We start from the raw sequence: 27996 nt of genomic DNA, 5'->3' as shown, positions 1-27996 counted from the left end.
TTTATTTATTTTTGGGACAGAGAGAGACAGAGCATGAACGGGGGAGGGGCAGCGAGAGAGGGAGACACAGAATCGGAAACAGGCTCCAGGCTCCGAGCCGTCAGCCCAGAGCCCGACGCGGGGCTCGAACTCACGGACCGCGAGATCGTGACCTGGCTGAAGTCGGACGCTCAACCGACTGCGCCACCCAGGCGCCCCAGGACTGCTTGTTTTAAGAAGCTACATTTGTCAGAAGTTTGTCTTTGAAAACTGTGCTTGCTCACCTAGCAGTTCAAGCCATTTTGTCATAGAACGTTGATTTGATCCACCCACCTCATGACGATTAGCTCGCCATCTGTGATCCCAGTATTTTGCAACTTCATCCAAATTTAATAACTTGACCTTAATTGACAGGGAGATAACAAGATAGCACCTCACAGTGGCTTTTTCCAAGTCAGACGGTTGCAGGACAAAGATTCGAACCTCGGCAGCGGGACAGGAAGTTTGTGCTTTTAACCCTGCCATTGTAGTGCTTCTTCACAAAAGGAAGTGACAGACAGAAATATTAACAGTGACAGCATCTGGTGTCTAGGAAAGGCAGAAAGGAGATAGAAAATTCATGGGAGGTTCCAACAGACCAGTTAAAGAAACACTTTGACCTAAAGTCACATTTAGGGGTTGAGGAATAAATGCAAAGCAAGATATTCGAGACAATGTGTAGACTCTATTTGTGAGACTAAAAGCCTTCCTTCCAACCATATAGCTTAACTTGATTTATATAAATTAATGTATGTCACTTATAAGATTTATTAATGCAGTAATATTAGGTCAGTAGTGGCCCTGAAGTTCTTCTAAAGACTCTGTTTCAATGCAATTAAACCATTAACTTATCGGGGTTTGGGAGCGGGATGCGTCTCCCCCAGAATTGTTGCCATGAACAGAACACACACATTTCAAGAATTTAAGAATCACTTAAATGAGGCTGAGATCACTGTTTTTCCAATCCAATATAAGCAGAAAAACCATTCTTCACATATCTGAGAGTTTTGTACTTTTAAGACCTATATGCTTTAATTCTGAGACTGTATTTTTTGGAAATGTATTTATTTGCACATTTGTATTTAACGGAAAAGCAAGTATTACCAGAAAGTTAGTGACTGAATAAACTGTGGAACGAATGCCTGAGGCAATGGCTGGTGCCGTCTTAAATTCTCATCAGATGTGGCATCTGTAACCAAGCTCCTAGTGTCCAAATCCCCCCAAAATTGCAACATATGCTTCCAAGAAAAAGAATAAAGTGTCTGTCCAGTTACTGGTAATCTTAATAGAGCCAAACAGCTGCCAAAATCATTAGAGGTTGGTGACCCACGTGTGCCTTTTTTGAGGGAAACAATCTGTAATTAATTCCGCATTCACCAGCTGGTATCATTCCTGCTCCCTCACCCCTCCCCCGCCATACCCCCCCAAATAAGCAAACCAAACGTAGAAAGATGGAGAACAGCATCTATTGCCAGACTTAAAAGAAGAAAAAAAATTGGCAGTATTTGCTCAAGCAATACACATGACAGAGCATAAAATGAGTAAAATGCAATTAATTTCATATCATTTCAGTTACGTGCAATCCACTGATTGAAGGAATCATAAATGTACGGGTTCTCCTTTCGGGATTTTCGCTAAAGCCCCATTAATAAGATAATAAGCCTACCTGGCTGACGCAGCGACTCACAGAGTAGTTGTTCTCCGGTAAATATACGGCCCCTCAATGTGATGAAAAATACGATTATGGCACTGGGGTTGATACCTAGATCACTGGTTTTCACCTGGAGGTGATACTGCTCCCTACACACTCTGGCAATGTCTGGAGATGTTTTTAGTTGTCAAAACCATGAGGGGGCGCTGCTTCTAGCATATAGGGTAGAGGCCAGGGATGCTGCTAAACATCCCACATGCACAAGACAGCCTCGGAAACAAAGAATGACCTGGTCCAAAAGGTCACTAGTGCCGAGGCTGGGAAACCCTGATCTAGACATCTATATGCTAATGAATCCACCATTTCCATGTCTAGAGTGATGCTTCTAAAGAATCAGAACATACCAGTTGGATCAGGAAATGCGTAGACGTTACACAGCAGCCACCCGATGGCCGGTATCGGAGGCTGGGGGCTCAGAACTCACTTCTTATATGGACCCTGCCTCTTCACATGGGAAGTACAAACCATAAAAGGCTACTGCAAAACAGGGCCATCCAAGCGCACATACAAATGAAATTACAAAACGAGGCACTGTCACACCATGGTCCAAGACTGTGAACAGACCATACCTTTCACAAGATTTGGTAAACAGTATTCGTTATTTCATTAATTTGATTATTTCCATTGTAGATTCCAAGTGGCTAACACCAGACGACCATTTCAAAGGTGGCAGCTCGAAATAATCTAGCTATGCTTTTGCTTCTGAATACGTGTATTAAGTAAGGTTATTTTTGAGGCAGTAAAGCTCCACTGCAAAACATACCAACGAGAGAAACAGACAAATGGAGGGAGGCCCCCATGCACCGTCTGCACTCGGTCACATCTCGTCTAACAGCGCACTAGGGTGATTTTGACTCTTGCTCCCATTGGGACCCGGAGGGGGATCTCTGTGCCTGTTATGTGTAGACCCTCAGTCCTCACACTCTGGACATGGACTAGCCATATCACAGTAGTTTGGGGTTTTTTCTTAAGTTTTAAAAACATAGGGGTGCCTGCGTGGCTCAGTCGGTTGAGCGTCCGACTGTGGCTCAGGTCATGATCTCGCGGTTCATGAGTTCGAGCCCCGCGTCGGGCTCTGTGCTGACAGCTCGGAGCCTGGAGCCTGCTTCGGATTCTGTGTCTCCCTCTGTCTCTCTGCCCCTCCCCCACTCATGCTCGTTCTCTCTCTCTCTCTCTCTCTCTCTCTCTCAAAACTAAACATTAAAAAATTTAAAAAATATATAAACCACAGAGCAATTATTTTAACTTGAAATCAGAAATAATATCCACTAGGCAAGTGGATTTTAAAGTCATCTTCATATTTGCAAAAATTAATTTCACATGAAATACCCATCTTCCTCACACCCTTCGACAGAAGCCTTTACATCCACGTTCCACTTACATCTTTTTCTCTCTTATATTCTGCTACCACCTCAATCTGGATTTCATCATTTCACTCATATTTGTCCCTGTCCCTGTCAGCACAGCACAATCCTTCATTCACGTGTTCTCATCTGAGAGCCACAGTTTCCATAGCACAGGTGGTAGCACGCAAGCCAGGTCTTGAATGATGGGGGGGGGGGGGGTAGAGAACGTGGGCGAGGGTGAAGACGTCTCAGAAGAAGATGACATAATAGCGGCACAGACAAAGATGCACAAGTGAGAAAGCACGCTGGCGAGCTTGAAATGGTCGCGACCACAGGTCATGTGTGTGACAGGGAAAGCTCCTGGACCCTGGGGCAGACATAAGACATGACCACTTAGCTGAGATGTGGTTGATGGATTCATGCATTTGGTAGAGACATCAACCAGGTGACTTCTGAAGTCCATCCTCAAGATGAGATTCTTTAACTGTACTGAATGTTGACGTGAGAAGCATAGGTTGAAAACACAGGCTATGAGGAGATTTGGGGTAGAGAGCTTGATTAGGATTGGTGGGCGGTCAGAAGGTCAGAAGATACTGAAGTCCTGGGACCTGCAGAGCAGTGACCACACAGGCATTATGGAGGTGAACTGGGTAGTGATATGCAGGACGGAGGACGAAGGGAGGATGAAAAATTCAGGATCTCACAGAAAACCGTCAGCCATGTCCTTGGCATTCTGGAAGGAAGCTCTGACGTGGGGCAGCAGTGGTCCAAATGTAACAGAGGGAAAGGATACAGCAATTTTGTGAGGAGAGAAGAGAGGACATTCCCGATCTAAACGGATCTGATGGAGGAGGCAGAAGACGCCGATTCCGCTGGTTCCGTTAATAGAACCAATTTGATTCAACTGATTCAAGGGAAGGGACAAGTTTAGTTAGGAAAATTGAGTTCCCTTTAAGATAAATTAAATTGGAGGTTCACGTTCACCAAGTGTCTACACCTCTTTCAATGCTCAATCCCCATCTCCTCTGCGAAGCCTTCCCTGATTTAGCGCAACTAGAGTTGACAGCAGTGTCTTCACTACTATCTCTGCCCTTGAGACCTCTTCTCATCCCGCTATTCCCCTTACTGAGTCTGTTATATCGCACAGTCTGTATTTAATCTCATGCTCTGTCCAGATAGCTCCGGTATAGAAAGGACTGGGGACTTTCTTTGACATTCTATACTGGGTTGAATTCTGTACCGCTTCACCCAACCCAGAAATAACATATGCTGAAGCCCCAACTCCAGTACCTCCGAATTCGATCTTCTTTGGAAACAGGGTCATTGCAGATGTAATTAGTCACAATGCCAAAGACTGCAGGCTAAGCGCCAGGAGGTAGGGGAGAAGTGTGGCATAGATCGTTCCTTACCACCCCACCCCCAGAAGGAACCGACCCTGCAGATACCTTGACCTTGACCTCCCAGTCCCTGAACTGTGAGACAATGGATGTCTGCTGTCGAAGCCTCCTAGTCTGCGGTACCCTTGTTATGTCAGCCCTAGAAAACTGATACATGTGTGAAAAAATTAGATACTGGTATGTTCTTAGGAATTATTGGATCCAATAAGTAGATTCTCCTGAAATACAATTTTAAATCCATGTGGAAAAGAAGGAACAGATACTAAATAGGATTTACTTCTATTCATTTGTTCATTCATTCAGTAGTCGAACAGGAATACACTTGCCAGAGATTTGCTTTCTGGCACATTACTGGATCACATAAATCATAGAAGTCATTACTTTCTGAATAGGGAGGAATTTGTGTATCTCCGAACTTCCGGCCCCATTCTGGACAATTCCAGAGCACATGAGAAAGACGATCTTTTCTAGTACATCATCAGTACCTATGCAAAATAGTCTCTGTACTTAAGTTTCTTTTCTTCCTCCCTTTATGACTTTGATTCCGCTTCAACATGTGGAAAATAACGTACCGGCTGTATTATATTGGGGAGAACTGTGTAAAAATTACAAAGGAGCATTTATATAGATCTGCAACATATTTATGTTGCTTGAAATTAATAGTAATGGAATTGTGCTTAATGTAAATCTAGAACAATGTATAACATATGCACAATAAGAGCAGTATTTTCTGAAATGTATAATGTTCACATTTCCTCATTTTTTTCCACATTAGGATTCAGTTGACGACCCACAAAAAGGAAAAAACCATTGTATTTACAAAACAGATCATTAAATATAATTACATTTACAGGCAAAACTACTTAAGGTCCCAAATACCAGGCTCAGCGGCAGATTATCAGACATAAGGAGAACAGTTATCAGTTTGAATAGTGCCATTTACCACGCAGCTGTACAGAGGTGAGGCAGAAAGCAGGCACCTAATACATTTATATTACAGCAAATTAAGTCTGAGAAAACAAAAACAAAAACAAAAAGCAAGACTCTCCTCCTGTAACAGACACCGTGTGAGAAAAAGTCTTTGTAGATAATTAAACTAAGTTGGATTCCATTTTAAAAGCAATATGGGTTTGCCCTACTTGTCGCCTAGCACTGAATTGCAGAAAATCATTCATAAACGACAAGATCTTATCATCGAACCTTGACTTAAGTATCCACAGAACATCACAGTTTTTGTCCTGCAGGCATCGCACAAGACCCACTATGTGTCGTCCGTGAAGTCTCCCGACCTGTTCCCCGTCTCACTGACTCACCCTCTCCCCTAGTGCCACTGGCACTCGCTGTCTGTCTGCTCCCCTCTTGCAGGGACAGACAGACACTGGCTCTCTGCCTCCGTTCCTGTGCTCACCTGCCTCTCTCCACCTGGACGGCAGACCTCGCTAGGTCGGAGGACATGTCTTGTGCTGTTTCTGCCTCGCACTTGGCACAACAGGGCTACAGATGCCAAGTTCAAGGAGAAAGGGAAGGAACGAGAGAAACTGGAGGAAAGGAATGGAGAGAGAGGGGAGGGGAGCTGGGGGAGAAGAAAGGAGGAGGAGGAGGTTAGGAGGGAGCGGACACAGACAAGATGGGTCTTGCCCATCACAGGGAGTAATCTGAGTTCTCTGGGGAACCCGCTTAAATGACAGTCCCCTGCTCCTGGAGGACGGGTGTCAGGGCACCTGCTGGAGGCTTTGCTGGGAGAAACGAGGCTAAGAGCCACTGCGACAGCTTTGCTTCTGATGACACACACCCAAGGAAGGCATTTAAATTGCCTGTATCTGTGCTACAAAGAATGGGAAAAGCTTACGGACTCACACGCCTCTGAGACTGAAGAGAATTTCAATGTATATTATCATTTGATAGACCTGTAAAAATATATCAGATCGTCAACAGATTTTTACCAGCCAATTTTCCCCTTGACAAGTACCAATTTTGTTCCACGTGTCATATTTTTACTAATTCATGGTATCACAATTAGTAACTCCCCCAAACGAGTAGTTATTTACAAAGCGTTTTTTTTAATGAGAAATTCAATTCCATAACGTTGACCTAAACACTAATTTCTAATATCCAAATAACAGATAGAGTCTGACTATATCTATTCACACATACAAACTGCGGGGTTTTTTTTTTTTTCATGTAAAATGACCTGTGGTTTCATTATGATTGTAATTTTTGCTCACATATATAACTGTTTAGACAGTTGATTGATAGAGATAGATAAGTGATGGATAGATAGATAGATAGATAGATGATAGTTATGTGTTTACAGAGTGTATACTATAGTTTTGAAAAGGACTTTCACATACATCATTTCATTTGATTCTCATTAAAGCTGAAGCGACCCAAAGATCTCATGATGCACACTGTATATAATTCAGACACTGTCAGACAGTGGTGTTAAATGACTTGCCACAGATCACGGGGAGGGAGGGGGACAAGGAAGAAAGACGAGGGAGAAGGCAAGAGAAATGAGAAGTCAGAGAAACGAGTATGTTAGAAGTTTTATCCTCATTTTGCTAATTTCCTCGCTGACCATACACTTAAAATTTTGGAAAGCTGCTACCTTGGAAACTGCTGGTCCCAGGGTCACAGTCTTGGGTCACAGTCTCAAGGACGAAAGGTAGCCTTCCTTTCAATGTGGCTTTGTTACATCAAATTTCTCATTAAAACAGATACAGTATGAAAGTGCACACGTGCTTAACTTTTCAAAACTCATATCTTGGGGCGCCTGGGTGGCGCAGTCGGTTAAGCGTCCAACTTCAGCCAGGTCACGATCTCGCGGTCCGTGAGTTTGAGCCCCGCGTCAGGCTCTGGGCTGATGGCTCAGAGCCTGGAGCCTGTTTCCGATTCTGTGTCTCCCTCTCTCTCTGCCCCTCCCCCGTTCATGCTCTGTCTCTCTCTGTCCCAAAAATAAATAAAAACGTTGAAAAAAAAATTAAAAAAAAAAAAACAACTCATATCTTGAATTTGTTTATATAATGCCAGGAACTTCAGGTCCTTCTTTTCGGGGGAAGAGGTGACAGGAAAGCCACTCCCTGGCACATTTACTCGTCCCACATTTTTACATGCTGTCCTTTTATGAGACCACTTCTGTAAACTCTTAAGAAAACATAGGATTTTGGATGAAAGTTGTATTCCCCCCCCCCCCGATACACGCGTATGCGTGTGTGTGTGTGTGTGTGTGTGTGTGTGTGTGTGTGTGACATTTTGCATATGGCTTATTGTGGTCAAGTAAATCTTATTCTTATTTACATTGTTCAAATTTGTTTATATCTATTTAAATATCCAACTTGCTCCTATTTGCATTACTTTTACACAAACAGGAGAGTGACTGAGTAGAGTTCAACCCATACTTTGGAAGAAAGAGAGAAAGGAAAAGAGGGAGAGCGGGAAGGAGAGAGATTTCTCTGCTACAGAAAGTCACCAGCCGGTTTTATTTTTATAAAGCAGGTTGCACTCCAAGGAAAGAGCTGGCTGCCTTATATTATCATCGGTGTGTTACAAATTGTTGTTGGCCACTGACCTGGAGCCATCTGCTATGCAAGGTGAAACTATTCTGTGCTCACCTGTGTGAAATCTGGACTTCTTGCCTCTGGTAAGACGATCTTGATGCAGATTTAAGAAATTTCTTATGCTACTGATCTGTAGAGAATGTGCAAAATCATCTAAGCACCAGGAATTCTTTCTTCTATTTTCTTCAACACTTTAAAAACAGCACCTATTCCAAGATGCTTAGGGATTTTTTTTTCTTTTTTTTAGGTGTATCAGTGTAGGTCGCATCAATGAATTTACGTCTCTTCTTCGGCCTGGTAGAGGTTTTCAATTCTATTACATCATTTTAGAAAGTTAAAATCATCATTGACTTTTTTCCAAAGCATCTTGAATTCTGACATTCTCTTTTCTCACTGAGAGATGCCTGCATCGTAATTCCTGCTGCTATAGGTCAAGAGTGTTCTGAAACAAGCAAGCCAGAACCTCAAAGAACACCCACATGAGGTTATTTACTATGGAATGCGATTTTGTACATCTTTTACATATCTATCCTTAGGGATTAATTGTCCCTTTGTTTTGACTTTATCCCTTTTTTCAAGTAGTAACTATTGGTATGGAAAACAGGTGCAGTTGTCTAAGTCACATTATATATGGCGAGTGGAAGCTGTAATTTTAGGACTAAGAAATGCCTCTCTGTTCAAGACACAGAGAAATGCTCTGCACAGGACACTGAGGGTTATCCACCATTTCCCTGGTTGGGGCTGTGAATTTTTCCTGCCTTGCCTGCAAGGGAGATATACTGAGAAGACTAAAGTTATCACCTAGACCCAGGACATCTAGACATCTCAGGAATATGGTTTTCCCGTTTCTGTTTGAAACATCTTTGATAATGAGCTCTCTATATTTTAAGATCATCCCTTCCTTTATTAGAGGCCACATTTGCATTAAAATATGAGGAATTTCTTTGTGTCCTTTTCAATTTCTTTCCTAAGTGTTCTATGGTTTTCCAAGTATAGATCTTTCACCTCTTTAGTTAGGCTTATTCCTAGGTTTCTTACTGTTTTTGGTGCAATTGCAAATGGGAAAAGTATGGAGGTTCCTTAAGAAACTAAAAATAGAACTACCCTAAGGTCAAGCAATTGCACTATTTTGTATCCAAAGGATACAACAGTACATATTCAAAGGGGTATATGCACCCGAATGTTTATAGCAGCATTATCAACAACAGCCAAATTATGGAGAGCGCCCAAATGTCCATCAACTGATGAACAGATAAAGAAGATGTAGTGTATGTGTGTACACACACATACACACATACACACACACATACTGACAAGATTTCACTCTTTTTGATGGTGATATATATATATGTATATATATATTTATATATATATGTATATATATATATAGCCATCAAAAAGTGTGAAATCTTGTCATTTGCAATGACGTGGATGGAGCTAGAACGTATTGAAATAAGTCAATCAGAGAAAGGTAAATATCATATGATTTCACTGATGTGGAATTTAAGAAACAAAACAGATGAACATATGGGAAGGGGAGGGCAAGAAGAGAGAGAAACAAACCACAAGAGACTCTTTATGACAGAAAACAAACCATGGGTTGATGGAGGGACATGGGTGGGAGGTGGGCCAGATGGGTAATGGGTATTAAGGAGGGTACTTGTGATGAGCCTTGGTTGTTGTATGTAAGTGAGGAATCACTGAATTCTACTCCTGAACCAGTATCATGCTGTATGTTAACTAAAATTTAAATTAAAAAAATACAAAATATATGAGGCTAATGAAGCATTCCTTGTACAATCTTCTCCCACCCCACCCACTGGTCCAAGGCCAACCATACAGAGATAAGAAAACAGATGTAATGATTTTCTACATGAAAGGTACAACATGCTCTCTACCATTTTCTAGGGTAGACCCTCCCAGGACAAACTTTCCACATTGCTCTTTCTAGACTTTAACCATTCTGGCTTATTTTCTCTGTATATACTCCAGATATACACCTCCTCCAAATGAATACAGTACTCTAAATGTGAACTCATCCACTTAGGATATTAGATACTAGGTTTCCATATTGATCGCCTATCTGCATTTATGATGGCTCATGACGCTAAGCATTAATCACCTAATACCCACAAATTTATTCCAAATGCTCTGTTGTCAAGATAGGTCTTGATTTTCTGGACTTGTGCATAACATTAATATTTTTAATCAGCCAACAAGGCTTAAAATTCTCCCTAATAAAGCCTTCCCTGTTATTCTTAACCCCAGATATCAGCCTGCCAAGATCTTTAAAGTGCTGATCCAAATCATCTAAAGTATTTGTTTTCATAACCCAGCCCTTGCCTTCTAGGTATACACCACACCTACATATGTATCCATGCATCCCAGGACTTCACAGAGTAGCATCATTTGTACTCAAACTGCAAATGCAAACCCCCAAGCCCAGCAACAGCAGAATGGATAACTACATTCTGGTATACTCAGAAGAAGAAATATCCAGCAATGAAACTGAATAACCTACATCTCATGCAACAAATATTCAGCGATTCCATTCACACAAAGTTCACGATCAGTCTGAGCAAAACTCCATCCCTGCGTGTTCAGGGATGCAAAAATAATAACACTATACATACAATAAAAAGAAATAAATACTATAAAAGTAAAGACAGTGACTAGTGGAGCTGCTTACAGGGGGTTATTTCTTGATACATGTGTTTACCTTATAATAATTCGTTAAAGTTGCTGTGTATGTTACATGCATTTTTTCTCTTTTGAGTGTCATAGTTGTCAATAAAAAAGATTAAAATTAACTTAAGAGAATTAATGAGAATGACTGTCCTTCTACAACCCACAAAATTAGAATCAGAAGTAGTTTGCATGGGGGAGTGTGTAGGTGTGATCTGATTACCATGTTAGCACCTTTCTTTTCTCATTTGCCTTCTACCGTGTCTCCTGGTAGTTTTCTTCAGAGGCCAGTTTTTGTCATGACAGCAACATGGCTGCAGCAGGACAATGTAAAGAGGGAGAAAAGGGGGAGAGAGGGAGGGAGGGATAGACAGACAGATATATAGACAGATAGATAGATGGATACAGACTCAATAATGGAAGAACCATTTGGTTGGATCAGTTCTTGACCGTGAAAAATCACCAGAGCAACAGATTACTAGTATGCTGATAAACCTGAGCTAAATCATGGTCTACTTCCAAAGTCTGATTTGGTTCAATTTCACCCAAACCATTTGGGTACTAAGTAATGGGGAAAACAGGAAAATGAACGGTGACTGATACACATTCACACGAATACCCATATACATAATCATGCATAATGTTACACATCCATACATACAGATACTGTTATGAAGGAATATACACCAAGGTGTAAAAGGTATATTCCCACAGAGTAGTGGAAATGTGAACTATTTCACTTTCTGTTTTGGTTCATATGTACTTTGCAATGTTTCTATAACAATCAATACTCCATCTCGTGTGTGTGTGTGTGTGTGTGTGTGTGTGTGTGTGCAACTTCCACTCATGAAGTGCCTTCATGTTGTACATGTATCTTACTGGTCTTGAATATCACTTGGAATCCCATTTCAGTCTTCTGTTCCTCAATGTTTTGGCCTTGATCAATCCTCTACTTACATTTCTTCCTATAATTGTCACACCTCTCTGCCTATTCTTTCAGCTGTGTCTCATTAAAGTTGATCTTTGATTGCCCAAGACATCAGTCAACTAAATACTTTGCCCTAAAGGCAACCTGGCTCAATTAACCTCTCTCACCTCACCCAGAGTCTTCTATCCACAGATGTGGGTCACAGCTGATCAAGGCAATGATGCCGTCGGTCAAATCCAAAAAAGTTGGAAGACTTCCCCATTAAAATCAAACTAAACTCCAGCCTATGGAGTGGCATCAGCAAGATGATGGAATGAGAAGCCCCATCTCTGGTTCTCCCACAGATCCACTGACTTGACAAAAATAATAAATAGACCAAAATGCCCCACAGTAGTTACTGTAGCCCAGGCAGGCCCAATGCCAAGAATAGCTGCATTGAAATGAATAAGAAAAGCCTTTGGTTTCTATCCACAACTGCCCTGCCCCCAAGTTGGCACAGCCCCTCATGATTGGGAGAAAATTCCCAACCCATACCTTCAACCTCAGGAAGGAAAAAAGAAGAGAGGAACATGCATGGAACATTCCAGCTTTTGTAGGCTGCCTGGGGGACTAGTTTCTCTCTAGCCTGACGCGGGGCACTGACTGAACCAGCACACCCTGGATGCCTGGGAACCACTGAGAATGGAAGAGAGCTCCGTGACTTCCTCCAGCACCAGAGAGCCTGCCGCATCACAGACACCAGAGGGAGGGGGAGGTTACAAGCTCCTGAGAAAGAAACTGGTAAACCTGTCCAACTGGAAGATCACGCAGAGAAGACGTATCCCCATAAAGGTTTAGGGGACTCCCAGAGTCTCTAACTAGGTTGATCGGTGAAGGTTTGACCCTGTACATAGCCAGACTATGAAAAGTAGGGTAGGTGGCTGTTTTTTCATAATCCCAAGCCCCAGGAAGGAAGGAAGGAAGGAAGGAAGGAAGGAAAGAAAGAAAGAAAGAAAGAAAAAAAGAAAGACAGGAGGGAAGGAAGGAAAGAGGGAAGGAAGGGGAAAAAGAAAAACATGACACAATCAAAGGAAAACCAAGTCTCCAAAATCAATCTTAAAGAAATGAAAAATCAATGAAATATCTGACAACAAATTCAGAATAGCCCCATTAAATAAGACATTAAAAGGAGATCAATATACTCAAATGGGATTCCTAGAAGAAAGACAAACAAAAAAAGAGAGTTTCTTTGAATAAATACTGGCTAAAAATTTTCCATGTCTAAGGAAGGAAATGGACATCATATTTAAGAAACTCAATGTATTCCTATTAGGATGAACCCAGAAGACCCACATTGAGACACATGATCAAACTGTCAAAAGTCAAAGATGAAAAGAGAATCCTGAGAATAGCAAAAGAAAAGTGACTCATCATGTACTAGGGAGCTCTCATAATGTTATCAGCAGATTTCCCAGGATAAATCTTTCAGGTCTGAAAGGAGTGGGATAATATATTCAAAGTACTAAAAGAAAAAAAAAACTCGCCAATTGAGAATATACCCGGGCACCTAGTGGCTCAGTCGGTTAAGCATTTGACTCTTCATTTTGTGTCATGTCATGATCTCTCGGTTCATAAGATCAAGACCTGCATGGGGCTCTGCAGTGATGTCAGGGATCCTGCTTGGGATTCTCTCTTCCCCTCTCTTTCTGTCTCTAATCCTCACTCAAAATAAATAAAATAAAACATTTTAAAAAACAGAATACACCCAACTGTCCTGCAAATATGAAAGAGAAATAGACTTTCCCAGATAAGCAGAAGTTGAGAGACACAGTACCACGAGAACTGCATTACAAGAAATGCTAATCAGAGTCCTTCAAGCTGAAGTGGAAAATGCTCACATAAAAAAGAAAGCATGCAAAAATGTAAAACTCTCTGGTAAAGGCAAGTATGTACTCAAACACAGAATCCTATAATACTGTAATGATAGTGCTTACATCACTTTTAATTACAGTATAAAATTCAAAAGACCAAAGCGTAAGAAATAACTATAAAGTTATGCTAATGGATACACAGTATAAAAATGTAATATGTGACATCAAGAACATAAAATGGCAGGGGGTGTAAAGGAGTAGAGATTTTCTATAAAGTTATTATCAGCTTAAAATAGATCTTTATATGATTTTTTTAATCCCCACATAGTTAACATACAATGTTATATTAGTTTCAGGTGTACAATATAGTGATTCAGCACTTCCATACATCACCCGGGGCTCATCACAACAGGTGCACTCCTTAATCCCCATCCCCTAATTCCACCATTTCCCTGCTCACCTTCCTTCCGGTAATTCTCAGTGTGTTCTCTGTAGTTAAAAGTCTGTTTCTTGGTTTGCCCTTCTCTCTCTCTTTAATCTTTTTAATTTTATTTATTGAGAGAGAGAGAGAGAGAGAGAGAGAGCGAGGGAGGGGCAGAGAGAGAATCCCAAGCAGACTCTGCACGGTCAGCACAGAGCCCAATGTGAGACTCGAACACACAAACCACGAGACTGTGATCTGAGCCAAAATCAAGAGTCGAACACTTAACCAAGTGAGTCACCCAGGCACCACCCCCTTTTTTTCCACTGCTCATTTGTATTGTTTCTTAATTTCCACATATGAGTGAAATCATATGGTATTTATCTTTCTTTGATTAATTTGTTTTGCTTAGCACTGTACTCTCTAGCTCCATCCATGTCCTTGCAAAGGGCAAAATTTCATTCTTTTTATGGCTGAATATTCTACCTCTTCTTTAGTCATCCTTCTATTAATGGACACTTGGGCTGCTTCCGTATTTAGCTATTGTAAATAATGTCACAATAAACATAGGGGTGCATGTATCCCTTTGAACTTTGTGTTTTTGGGGGTGGAGGTAAATCAGTAGTGTGATTACTGGATCCAAAGGTAATTAATTTTTTTTTAATTTTTTTGAGGAAACTTCATACTGTTTTCCACAGTGGATACACCAGTGGGCATCCCCAACAACAATGCAAGAGAGCTCCTTTGTCTCCACACCCTTTCCAAAACGTGGCTACTTCCTGTGTGTTGGTGGTGTTGTTGTTTTTAATTTTAGCCATTCTGACAGATGTGAGGTGATATCTACTACAGTTTTGATTTGCATTCTCCTGATGAGTGATGTTGAGCATCTTTTCATGTGTCTGTTGGTCATCTGTATGTCTTCATTGGAGAAATGTCTGTTCATGTCTTCTGCCCATTTTTAATTGGACTATTTGTTTTCTGAGTACTGAGTTGTGTAAGTTCTTTATATATTTTGAGTACTAATCCTTTATCAGATAACATCATTTGCAAATGTCTTCTCCCATTCCATATGCTGCCTTTTAGTTTTATTGATTGTTCCCTTCATAGTGCAGAACTTTTTTAGTTTGCTGTAGTCCCAATAGTTTATTTTGCTCTCATTTCCCTTGTCTCAGGAGACATATCTAGACAGATGTAGCTATGGCCAGTGTCAGAGAAATTACTGCCTGTGCTCTCTTCTAGGATTTTTATGGTTTCAGGTCTCACATTTAGGTCTTTCATCCATTTCGAGTTTATTTTTGTGTATGGTTTAAGAAAGTGGGCCAATTTCATTGTTTTTCATGTAGCTGACAAGTTTTTCCAATACCATTTGTTGAAGAGAGAGTCTTTCTCCCATTAGTCTTTCCTGCTTTGTCAAAGATTAATTCACCATTAATTATGGGTTTGTTTCTAGGTTTTCTGTTATGTTCCATTGATCTGTGTGTCTATTTTTGTGCCACTATCTACTGTTTCAACTACAGTTTTGTAATATAACTTGATGTCTAGAATTGTGATACCTCCAGCTTTGCTTTTCTTTCTCAAGATTGCTTTGGTTATGCAGGGTTTTTTGCGGTTCCATATAAATTTTAGGATTGTTTGTTATAGTTCTGTAGAAAATGCTGTCGATATTTTGATAGGGATGGCATTAACTTTTTAGATCGCTTTGATAGTATAGACGTGAACAAATTTTTCTTCCAATCCATGAGAATGGACTGTCTTTCCATTTTCTTTGTGCCCTCTTCAATTTCTTTGATCAATGTTTAATAGTTTTCCTAGTATAGGTCTTTATCCTCTTTGGCTAGGTTTATTCTTAGGTAGCGTATTATTTTTGGTGCAATTGTAAATGAGATCATTTTCTTAATTTCTCTTTCTGCAGCTTCCTTATTAGAATGTAGAAATGCAACAGATGTCTGCACATTGATTTTGTGTTCTGTAACTTTACTGAATTTATTTATCAGTTCTAGTACTTTTTTGGTGGACTCTTTCAGGTTTTCTATATATAGTATCCGTGTCATGTGAAAATATTACTTCTTCCTTACCAATTTGAATGCCTTTTATTTCTGTTTGTCTGACTGCTGTGGGTAGGACTCCCAGTTCTATGTTAAACAAGAGTGATGAGAGTGGACATCCTGATCTTGTTCCTGATCTTAGAGAGAAAGCTTTCAATTTTTCCCCCATTGAGTGTGATGTTGGCGTGGGTTTTCCACAAACAGCCTTTATTATGTTGAGGTATGTTCCCTCTGAACCTACTTTGTTGAGGCTTTTATTATGAATTAATGTACTTTGTCAAATGCTTTTTCTGCATCTATTTCAATGATCATATGCTTTTTATCCTTTCTGTTGTTGATGTCATGCATCACACTGACTGATTTGCAAATATTGCATGACTCCTGCATCCCAGGAATAAATCCCACTTGATCATGGTGGGTGTTTTTTGTTGTTGTTGTTTGGTTTTTGTTTGTTGTTTTTTCTTTTTTTAATGTATTGTTGGATTCGACTTGCTAGTATTCTGTTGAGGATTTTTTTATCTATGTTCATTAGGGATGTTGTTCTGTAGTTTGTGTGTGTGTGTGTGTGTGTGTGTGTGTGTATGTGTGTGGTGTCTTTATCTAGTTTGGTATCAGGATGATACTGGCCTCATAAAATAAATTTGGAAGCTTTCCTTCCTCTTATATTTATTGGAATAGTTTGAGAAGAATAGGTATTAACTCTTCTTAAAATGTTTGGTAGAATTCACCTGTGAAGCCTTTAGGTCCTGGACTTTTGTTTGTTGGGAGTTTCTTGATTACTGATTCAATCTCCTCTGCTGGTAAACAATCTGTTCAAATGTTCTATTTCTTCCTGCTTCAGTTTTGGTAGGTTATACATTTGCAGGAATTTATCCATTTCTTCTGGGCTGTCTAATTTGTTGGCATAGAGTTTTTCAAAATATTCTCTTAAAATTGTATTTCATGGTGCTCTTTTGTTATTTTTCCTCTTTCATTTGTGATTTTTTAAGTCTTTCCTGCTTTTTATGAGTCTGCCTAGAGAGATTTATCAATTTTGTTGATCTTTTCAAAGAAACAGGCCCTGGTTTCACCGATCTGTTCTATTGTTTTTTTAGCTTCTATGTCATTTATTTCTGCTCTAATCTTTATTGTTCCCTTCCTTCTGCTGGTGATGGCTTCTGTTTGCTTTTCTAGCTCCCTTAGGGGGAACACTCAGTTGTTTATTTGAGATTTTTCTTTCTTCTTGAGGGAGACTTGTGTTGCTATAAACTTTCCTCTCAGAACTGCTTTTGCTGCATCACAACAGTTTTGGACAGTTGTGTTTTCATATTTGGTTCATATTTGTTTGCTTCCATATTTGTTTGATTTCTTGGTTGACCCATTCATTCTTTAGTAGCATGCTATTTAATGCCCAAGTATTTGTTTTCCCTCCAGATTTTGTTGTTTTTGTTGTTGATTCTTAGTCTCCCAGCATTGTGGTCAGAAAAGATACATATGACTTCAATCTTTTTTAATTTCTTGAGGCTTGTTTTGTGGCCTAATACGTGATTTATCCTGGAGAAAGTTCCATGTGCACTTGAAAAAAATGTGTACTCTGCTGTTTTAGGATGGAATGTCCTGAATATATCTGCTAAATCCATCTGGCCCAGGGTGTCATTCAAAGCCACTGTTTCCTTGTTGATTTTCTGTTTGGATGATCTTTCCATTGATGTACTTGATTTGTTAAAGCCTCCTACCATTGTTGTATTACTATCAATTCAGTTCCTTTATGTCTGTTATTGTTTTATGTATTTGGGTGTTCCCATGTTGGATACAAAAATATTTACAATTGCTATTTCTTGTTGGATTGTCCCATTTATTATTATATGGCGTCCCTCTCTGTCTCTTGTATAGCCTTTGTTTTAAAGTCTATTTTATCTGATATAAGTATTGCTACTTCTTTTGATATATCCCTTTGCATGATAATGTTTCTTTATTCCATCACTTTCAATCTAGAGATGTGTTTAGGTCTCAAATTAGTCTCTTGTAGGCAGCATACGGATAGGTCTTATTTTTTTTATCCACTCTGTCACCCCATGTCTTTTGATTGGAGCACTTAGTGCATTTACCCTCAAAGTAACTACTGATAGATAGGTACTGCCATTTTCTTACTTGCTTTGTGGTTGTTTTTGTAGTTTTTCTCTGATCCTTTCTTCTCTTACTGTCTCTCACGGTTTGCTGGTTTTCTTTAGTGATATACTTGAATTCCTTTCTTTATTCTTTGTATGTTAGTGGCTTTTGATTTTTGATTAGTGGCTTTTTTTTTACCATTAGGATTGTGTATGACATCTTCTATAGCTGTCTATATTAAGTTGATAGTCACTTAAGTTCAAACACATTCTTTACTCCTCCCTCCCCAACATTTTAGATATATGGTGTCATACTTTATATCCTTTTATCTTGTGAATCCCTTAACTATTTTTTATAGAAATACTTATTTAAACTGTTTTTGTGTCTTCTACCTTTCATACTCTCACTTATAGTCTTTTCTTTCCACTCAGAGTCCCCTTTAATATTTCTTATAGGGCTGGTTTAGTGGTCATGAACTCCTTTAGTTTTTGTTTGTCTGGGAAACTTATCTCTTCTTTTTTTAAGACTTTGTTTTTAAGTAATTGTTACACTCAATGTGGGGCTCAAACTCACAACCCCAAAATCAAGAGTCATATTCTTTACCAACTAAACCAGTCAGGTGCCCCTTATCTCCCCTTCTATTCTGAATGACACCTAAATAGGGTATTCTTGGCTGTAGATGTTTCCCTTTACACCTTGAATATATCATGCCACTGCCTTCTGTCCTGCACAGTTTCTGCTGAAAAATCCACTGATAGCCTTATGGGGATTTCCCTGGTATGTAACTGCCTTCTTTTCTCTTGCTGCTTTTAATTTTTTTTTTTTTTTTATTTATCACTACTTTGTTTACCATTTTGATTACTATGTGTCTTTATGGGAACCCCCTTGGGTTGATTTTTGTTCTGTTTCATTTTTTCGAGAGAGTGCACATGCAAGTAGTGGAGAGGCAGAGGGAGAGGGAGAGAGAGAATCTTAAGCAGGCTCCATGCCCAACGTGGAGCCCAACAAGGGTCTCAATCTCATGACTGTGAGATCATGATCTGAGCTGAAATGAACAGTCAGGCATTTAACCGACTGAGTCACCCAGGCACCCCCTCCTTAGGTTGATTTTTAGGAGATCTCTGTGCCTTCTGGATCTGGATATCTATTTCATTCCCTGGGTTAAGGAAGTTTTCAGCTACTATTTAGTCAACTAAATTGTCTGCCCCATTTGCTCTCTCTCCTTCTGGGATCCCTATAATGCAAATGTGATTATACTTGATGAAGTCACGGAGTTCCCTGAGTCTATTCTCATTTTGCATAATTCTTTTTCCTCTCATTTGTTCAGCTTGATTACTTTCCATTATTCTGATTTCTAGTTCATTAATTTGTTCCTCTGCTTCTTACAGCCTCCTATTTATTCCATCAAGTATATTTTTAATTTCATTTATTATGTTCTTCATCTCTGATTGGTTCTTTCTTATATAACTATAAGACATTTTATGTAATCCCCATGGAAACCACAAAGAAAAACAACAACAGAAGATCTACAAAAGAAAATAAGGAAGCTAAGTATGTCACTACAAAAGATTGACAAAACGTAAAGGAAGGCAGCAAGAAGGGGAAAAAAAGAACAAAACAACTATAAGATAAACACGAAACGAACAAAATGTCATTAGTAAGTCCTTCCCTGTCAATAATCTCTTTATATGTAAATAGTTTAAACTTTCCAAACAAAAAACGTAAAGTAGTTGAATGGAAGTAAAAAAAGAGACTCCCTATTTTTTTTTAATTTTTTAAATCTTTATCTTTGAGAGAGACAGACAGAGCATGAGCAGGGGAGGAACAGAGAGAGAGGGAGACACAGAATCTGAAGCAGGTTCCAGGCTCCAAGCTGTCAGCACAGAGCCAAACCCGGGGCTGAACTCACAAACCGCGAAACCGTGACCTGAGTCAAAGTCGGACACTCAACCGACTAAGCCACCCAGGCACCCCAAAAAGAGACTCACTTTAGATGTAATGGCACACACAGGCTGAAGGTGAAAACATAGGAAAACATATTCCATCTAAAGAGTCACCAAAAGAGAGCAGAAATAGATATATTTATAGCAGATAAAATGCACGTGAAGTCAAACACTGTCAAAAAAGACGAAGACATTCTATGATGACAAAAGGGTCAATTCACCAGAAATACATAACAATGATAAATATGTATACACCTCATGTCAGAGCCCAAGTACTTGAAAAACTGCCATAATTTAAAGCAGAAATAGATCGTAATACAACAGTGGCAGGAGATTTCAAAAGCTCATGTGATGGTTCATTCTGGTTCATTTGGGTGGGCCATGGGCTTCCCAGATTAAACATGGTTTCCGGTTGTGTCTATCAAAGTGTTTCCAGATAAGATGAGAATTTTAACTGGTGAACTCAGAAAGTAGATTGCCCTACCCAGTGTGGTTGGGCATCATCCAATCCATTGAGGTCCTGAAGAAAACAAAAGGCAGAAGGAGGAGGAATCTGTCCCTTTATCCATGCCTCACTGAGCTGGAACATTTCATTTCATCTTCCACCCTTGGAGTAGGACTGATACCATAGTTCTCCTGCTTCTCAGGCTACAGGACTCAGAATGAATTACATCACAAGCTTTCTTTCCTAGGCCTCTGGTTCGCAGAAAGCATACCATGGGACTTCCCAGCATCTCAAACCCCCCTGCCCTTGGGTCCACTATGCACCAGACTATCTCAACGTAGTAGGGGACGGTGTGATCATTTTCTTCCAATGGTTTCACCAAGTTTCTGTCACCAATGAGCAGGCTCAGATCCCTCACAGCACTTCCTCCCAGGGTCCTGCCGCTCAGGAAGAGCTTCTTAATAAGCACCCCAACTTGTTCAAGGAACCCAGACATGCGCAGAACAACACTTCAGCGGAAGTCCTAGCACACCTACGTCTCCTCCAGGCAGGATAACACGACCTGACCTTCAAAGAGCTCCTGTGCAGTGACAAGTCCCAAGCTAAGCGGGTCCAAGCAGGTTTATCTCCCTGAACCCCACATTTGACCCCAGAAGGCGGCCACTTTGTGGACTCCGTGTCACAGAAGAGGTCTAGAAAGGTTTTACCCCATATTCGTGGTGCCGGAGAAGTGAGAAGCAGACCTGGAATTCCAACATGCGCTGTCCACTCCAAGTTCACCTCCTCACTGACCATTTACAGTGCACTGAGCATTCACGCTTCATTTCACATGTACGCTGTATTGCACACTCAGCGCACCGCACACCCAACGTACTGCACACTCACCATGTCGCACACCTATGCCGCACTGCGTGCTCACCGTGTCGCACACTTACACTGCACTGTAATTTCTTGCCCCAATGCCCCTTTTATCACCTACATTAGGAAAATTCTACTCATCATCCTTATGTGAATTCTCATGCGTGTGTAGCTTCAGCAAATAGCATGCTTCATTCCACTCCAGAAAACGGTGACTTGCTCCTTTCTACACACTAGAAAATGAACGCAGTAAGCTCAAACCTATATAAGATGCCTTTCGCAGTATTCCATTCTACTAAATTCCTCTGCTTCTTATGCCAAAGTTCTTTTGTCTTGCTCTTGCATTTAGTTTTAAATCACTGAAATGAATGTAAAGTTAATGACTCACTGTCCCAAATCATAAAGATAAAAGGCATATTAATAGACTTTTTAAAAGAAGATTTGAGAGCTCACGGAATGATTTCTACCCAGGGACTCTCAAACCACGTATAACTGAACTGCTTATAACCAAGAATCTAAATTAAAAAGAAAATGAGTACACCCAGAGAAGACTTTATCATTCTTAAAGGAATTATTTAATATTTCAAATGTGTTCATTAAAGGCATACAGTGCCACATGCTAGCGGCTGTAACCCACCAAGTTCATTTTTAAGACACTAATTCTAGTAATAGTACAAAAGAAGGCATTCAACACTTCAGTTGTAGAAAAGGAATATATTCAAATGCCTATTTTTATGTGTAATTCAATTTAGCTTATGAGAACTTGAACATCAAACTCACCTTTATACCTACCTTCAAACGTTATTTTTTGTAACCAAAAACGTCCTCCGCGATTTTGAGGGACACAATTGACTTACTTTACTTACATTACTTTAATAGTGATGCCGTCTATCATAGGAATCGCGTGTGGGTAAAGGAGAAGCATAAAAAAACTTAAGAAATGAATATAAGGTATCAAGCATTTGAATGAAATACGGGTTCTGCCTTCATGTTTTTTCCTCTTAAAATTCAGCTACAACTGAATTACAACTTAAAAATAAGCTACAACTTATTTTTTACATGTCCTTTTTGGGGGGATGATGATTATTTACCAAACTCAGGTTCCACGTAAATTACACTGAACCTGAAGGTGGTGACCTTCAGGCCCCACCGTCTCTCCTCATCGACTCAGCAGACATCTTCCGGAAGGGGCAAGATAGCAAGTATTTGAGGCTACAAGGACCATGGGGACCATGCTCTGCCGTGCTGTGCTGTGCTGCGTGGCTTCTCCTGTCCTTTAAAAATGTAAACACCAGGGGCGCCTGGGTGGCACAGTCGGTTAAGCGTCCGACTTCAGCTCAGGTCACGATCTCGCGGTCCGGGAGTTCGAGCCCCGCGTCAGGCTCTGGGCTGATGGCTCAGAGCCTGGAGCCTGTTTCCGATTCTGTGTCTCCCTCTCTCTCTGCCCCTCCCCCGTTCATGCTCTGTCTCTCTCTGTCACAAAAATAAATAAACGTTGAAAAAAAATAAATAAATAAATAATAAAAATAAAAAAAATAAATAAAAATGTAAACACCACATGTAGCTTCCAGGCTACAACACAACACGAAGTCACAGGTCACTCCTGCCCCCAGCCTCCAGTGTGTTGCCACTGGCTGCTGACGGTTTTCCGTGGGGCACTTGTCAAAGAAGCCAAAAACAAAAAAAAAAAAAATGTTTTTCTCTTAAAAAGAAAAAGCCAGATTTTTGCCTAGTGATAAGAGCACAGAATTAATAACCAGACCTTTATGCAAGTCCTGATCTATCCTGAGCTAGCAGGTGTGATTCTGAATACATTACTCCGTCGTCTCTCTAGGTTTCTTTTCCTTATCTGTAACATAAGGGGATGATTTTCACTGGAGGGAGAAGGACACAGTGGGAGGGATCCGTGGGGTAGGGTCTGGGCTGGTGGCAGAGAGGAGGCACGGTGAAGTGAGACGGACTCCACGTGGATGAAACACACACAGCGGTCAGTGCTGGAGTCTCCAAAAGGCATTTCCAGGGCTCTGAGTCACCTGCCTTTTGCAGGGACTCTATGCATTCATGTAACAGCTACCAAGCCACACGCGAACACAGAGACACTCGAGGATGGAGAGCGGAAGTCAGACATTCAAACACAGCAGGCAGCACTAAGGACAGGCACAAGCCGTGCATGGAGTCAGAAGGGACATCTATGGGGTGTGGGTGTTCCGGGAAGATGCTATGGATCTGACCCCAGCTGGACAGAGTGAGAAGCAGTTCGTGGCACACAGAATGAATAAAGTCTGCGCATTCAGAACTGCTGAATTCTGGGTGGGGGCCGACAGGCAACTCCGTGCCATCCAAGGTAGCAGACGTGAGTCGGGACCGTGGGGAGGCCAGAGGGTAGACGGGACGGGGTCAGGAGCCACACAGGCTGTGTGCAGAGCGGCACGGGCTCGGTGCCGTGGGTAATGGGAAATCACTGAAACCTTTTCAGCCACAGGCCTCCTGGCCAAATTGGCATTTCAGATAAATCACTCTGGCATCTGTGATCAGATCTGAGGGCACAGCCTAGCCCAGCAAGTTGAATTAGGAACTCAGCCCTCAGCCCCACAAGGAGATGAAGACTTGACCAAGCATAGCCGGTAAAGGTCAGAACAAAGAAGTCTCCTCTCAGCAGTGTTTGCAAGATCAACCTTGAGGACCTGGGGACCAAGAGAAGCAGGAAGCAGGGGTAGAGGGGGTGGGAAGGGCGGGTGAAGAGTGCTGCAGAGGCGGCTTCTGATGCTGGGGCAGGGGAGAGAGGGGCAGGAATAAGGGAGGTGACCTGAAGAGAGGAAGAGACATTCCGAGCTCTGCTTGAAGTCAGACAGGCAGGCATGGGGCCTCCAGGTAAGGGGCCCTGCAGGCAGATTTGGACCTTAAAAGCACCCAAAGAGGAAGCTGTGGAGGTGCAGGTCTGGAGCTGGGGCTGGGCCACATGCAAGCGGAGAACGTGACAGGGAGGGGAGGAGAAACAGGGCCCACGGGGAGAGCCAGCTGGAGGAGATTCAAGGGAAGAAAGGCCACGGAAGGAGACAAAGGAGTCAGGAGCTGCTAAGGGGTGAGAGGTCTGCTGTCCACGCTGTTCAGCAGCAAGGATGAGGGCGGAGGACCGTCTCTCTAGCAGGGTCTGAGAGGAAGCCGCACTGCAAGGGGCTGAGCAACCTTAATGAAGGGGGGTGGTCTAGACAACTCAATCCCGGCTTCCTCCATATCCAGGGACACAAGTGCACTGCAGGAATTATAACGACCGGGTCATTTAAAATCGTTCTTGTTGGGGCGCCTGGGTGGCGCAGTCGGTTAAGCGTCCGACTTCAGCCAGGTCACGATCTCGCGGTCCCTGAGTTCGAGCCCCGCGTCTGGCTCTGGGCTGATGGCTCAGAGCCTGGAGCCTGTTTCCGATTCTGTGTCTCCCTCTCTCTCTGCCCCTCCCCCGTTCATGCTCTGTCTCTCTCTGTCCCCAAAATAAATAAACGTTGAAAAAAAAAATTTAAAAAAAAAAAAATAAAAAAATAAAAAATAAAATCGTTCTTGTTAACAGAATCATACAGAAAGAATTGCAACCCAGCAGAGAATACAAATCAGCTTGATGTGACGGTGCCACTTGAAATTTACCATCTATTAGAAAACGGCAACCCTTTGTCTACGCGCACGTTTAGTTACAGGCGGATAATGTGAAGCGAAACTTCCTGAGACCCTCCTGATTTACTGTCAGGTCTTCCCAGTTACTGTAATCAAATGGGAGAATAACCAAGTTATCTGTGCAGACTACTATCTGTGTTGGGAAAGCCAGGTAATTCTAGCTGGTGGGAGCTGGCAAAATGTGAACTCCCGAGCGCCCTCTGCACAGAGCTTCTAAAATGCAGTGCTCACAGAAATCACTCAGGGCTGGCTGAAGGGATGGTCCTGTGTCCCACCCAGATTCTCGTGGGTTCAGGAAACCCACTCTTACCAGGCTCCTCCCGGGGACCTAGATCAGGCAGCCCAGGCAGCACATACTTAGTCCCTGGAGATGTGCGACCTTCTTTCCTAGGTCAAGTGCCTGTGTACTTGAGTGACTGCCCATTCTCAGGAAATATCACAACAAAAATGTTAATGAATTTGTATCACTTTCCATGGGCTAAAACTCATCAGCATATTTCCCTGAAAAAAGAAAGTCGCTGCTTCAAGAAAGAGGCCAGTGAGTCCAAGTGCCTGATTTCAGTGAATGCATTAGTTCGATATTCTAGAAGCATAGCCTGAATCCATACTGAGGGTCCCATCCCAGGCTGGAGATTGCAAGAGCATGGCTGGAAACAGACTTGAGACAGAACAGAATGTGATAATCACCCACCACAGGGAAATTCTGGAAGAGCCCTGAATTTTGCCCGGGTGGGTCTACAGAAGGAGAAGGAACAGAATTCAGTGACAGGAAACTGGGAATGTGGAATGAGTGACCATGTCCACTCTCACCTTCCAGGGGTGGCTGAGAGGATTGGAAGAGAACCCAGGTGGGAAAACAACTTAGAAATGGCCCCGGTGTTGCTTCTCAAGTTCTAACGGTAAAGACGCTTGACTTCCTATGACTGCTTCCTCGCCTCAGTGCACCTTGTGTGAAAGGCATCTTTTTTTTATTACCTGGCCTTTTTTTTTAATCCATAAAGGTAAATTACATATGCATTTCTAAATGAAATAAGAAATTTTCATTTAAAGGTCTCCTGTTCCCTTGACAGCCTCACCCTTTGCTCTGCAAAACTCTTCCAGAGTGATGTGTTATTCCTAGTACAGAAAGGAACAGAACAGCAGAGTGGCCAGAAGGCTTGGAGAAAAGGGAACAACAGGAGAAAAGGGTGAGGATAGAAGAGATCAGTCACTGCTATTAAAATATACCATCTCAGGACCTCATCAAGATAAAAAGCTTCTGCACAGCGAAGGAAACAATCGGCAAAACTAAAAGCAACTGACAGAATGGGAGAAGATATTTGCCAACGACGTATCAGATGGAGGGTTAGTATCCAAAATCTATAAAGAACTTATCAAGCTCAACACCCAAAAAACAGTCCAGTGAAGAAATGGGCAAAAGACGTGAATAGACACTTCTCCAAAGAAGACATCCAGATGGCTAATAGACACATGAAGAAATGTTAACATCACTGGACACTGCTGGTTGGTAGAAAGACGAAGTCCCAGTAACCTTGCCAAGACCTAGCTCTCTGATCTTGAAAAAATGACCTAAGTCCTCTGAGTCCTGTGCCCTGGTGAGAAGATCCCAAAAAGGCAGGTACATGTTTGAGGTGCTCAACTCACCACAGGTCAAATATAAAGAAGTATCATTTTCAAACATCCTGGTTCCAGTGAAATATATTTTCTCACTTAGGCAAATGTTTTAACACATTACACGACCCGCAAGTTATGTACACACATACACATATATATTAGGATCGCAAATGCAGTGTATATCATGGTTTGACTCCACACGTTTTATCTCCTGATTGCTTAACGGGGAGGAAATGCTTCTTTTCTTCAAGAACGTTCATGATCTGCAGTGAGCTCACATTTGCCAGGCAATCTTCTTTATCTGCAGGAGTACTGACTTATCCACAGATCCTATTAATGGCCTGGAGCTTGTATGTTGAAGCATTCTCAGATCAGAGGGTATGGGGGGGGGGGGGGGGGGGGCGGGACTTATTTAAAGTATTATTTCACATGCAAAATAAAACACTTTAGTTTTTTTAGTATGCACTGAACAAATGTCATTCCCCCAGTTCTCAAAGGACACAGATAAACAGAAACATAGCTTTATGCCCTCTAGATGAAATCGTATTGATTAAACTTATTTCTCCTTTGGTAAGTAAATATCACACTCTGGATGATTTTTACAGCAAGTAACATCACAGGGGGCGTATTAACACTATCGCGAAAGCAATGCCATATATTCTGGTTTCCAAAAAGTCTATCACACATAAACCTCCTCTGCTCACACAGGTTGGTTACACGGGGCAAGGGGCCATAGCTGTTAGCTACACTACACAGGCTTGCGTAATTTCAATAAACTAAACAACTGCACGGGCGCCTGGGTGGCGCAGTCGGTTAAGCGTCCGACTTCAGCCAGGTCACGATCTCGCGGTCCGTCGGGCTCTGGGCTGATGGCTCAGAGCCTGGAGCCTGTTTCCGATTCTGTGTCTCCCTCTCTCTGACCCTCCCCCGTTCATGCTCTGTCTCTCTCTGTCCCAAAAATAAATAAACGTTGAAAAAAAAATTTTTTTTTAAATAAACTAAACAACTGCAAACACACAAATTGTTCTGGAGGACCCTTAACCCACGGTTGCCAAATTACCTTCAAAGCCTTTTAAAATACCGAGAGTGAAATGTAATTTATTCTGGCAGCTATGCAGTGATCCCCTAGATAGGAAACCTGATGGCCCAAGAGGTCTGCCGTTTCCCTGGCCTCAGTCATGTGGCTTCGGTTTGGGGAGCTCCGCGGTGACTCTGGGGTCTCTTGTTGTTAGTCTCCCTTCGAAGTGGAAGTCACCAGGAGATGCATGGATGGACTGCATCCCCAAGAACCCAGGGCAAACTTGCGCGAGGCATGTTAACCCTCATCGGAACAGAGACCCCAAACATTTCACCAGATCTTCAAAGCAAGCCAGGACTGAAACAGGAGAGCGCGCCCCAGGAGCTTCTGCGCTGGGCAGGATGGAGAT

At 41.7% G+C, this 27996-nt stretch overlaps 1 protein-coding gene across 1 annotated transcript in view; it reads right to left on the bottom strand.

The window, feature by feature from the left end:
* MYO16 (myosin XVI) overlaps positions 1-27996 on the bottom strand; it is a 607799-nt gene that overhangs the window by 578695 nt on the left and 1108 nt on the right. The gene's annotated exons all lie outside the window — the stretch shown is intronic.

This window comes from Leopardus geoffroyi, chromosome A1 (assembly GCF_018350155.1).
Source record: "Leopardus geoffroyi isolate Oge1 chromosome A1, O.geoffroyi_Oge1_pat1.0, whole genome shotgun sequence".
In the NCBI taxonomy this organism is placed as follows: Eukaryota; Metazoa; Chordata; class Mammalia; order Carnivora; family Felidae; genus Leopardus; species Leopardus geoffroyi.
The sequence above is the reverse complement of the archived record's forward strand: the minus strand, read 5'-3'. Positions and strand labels throughout refer to the sequence as shown.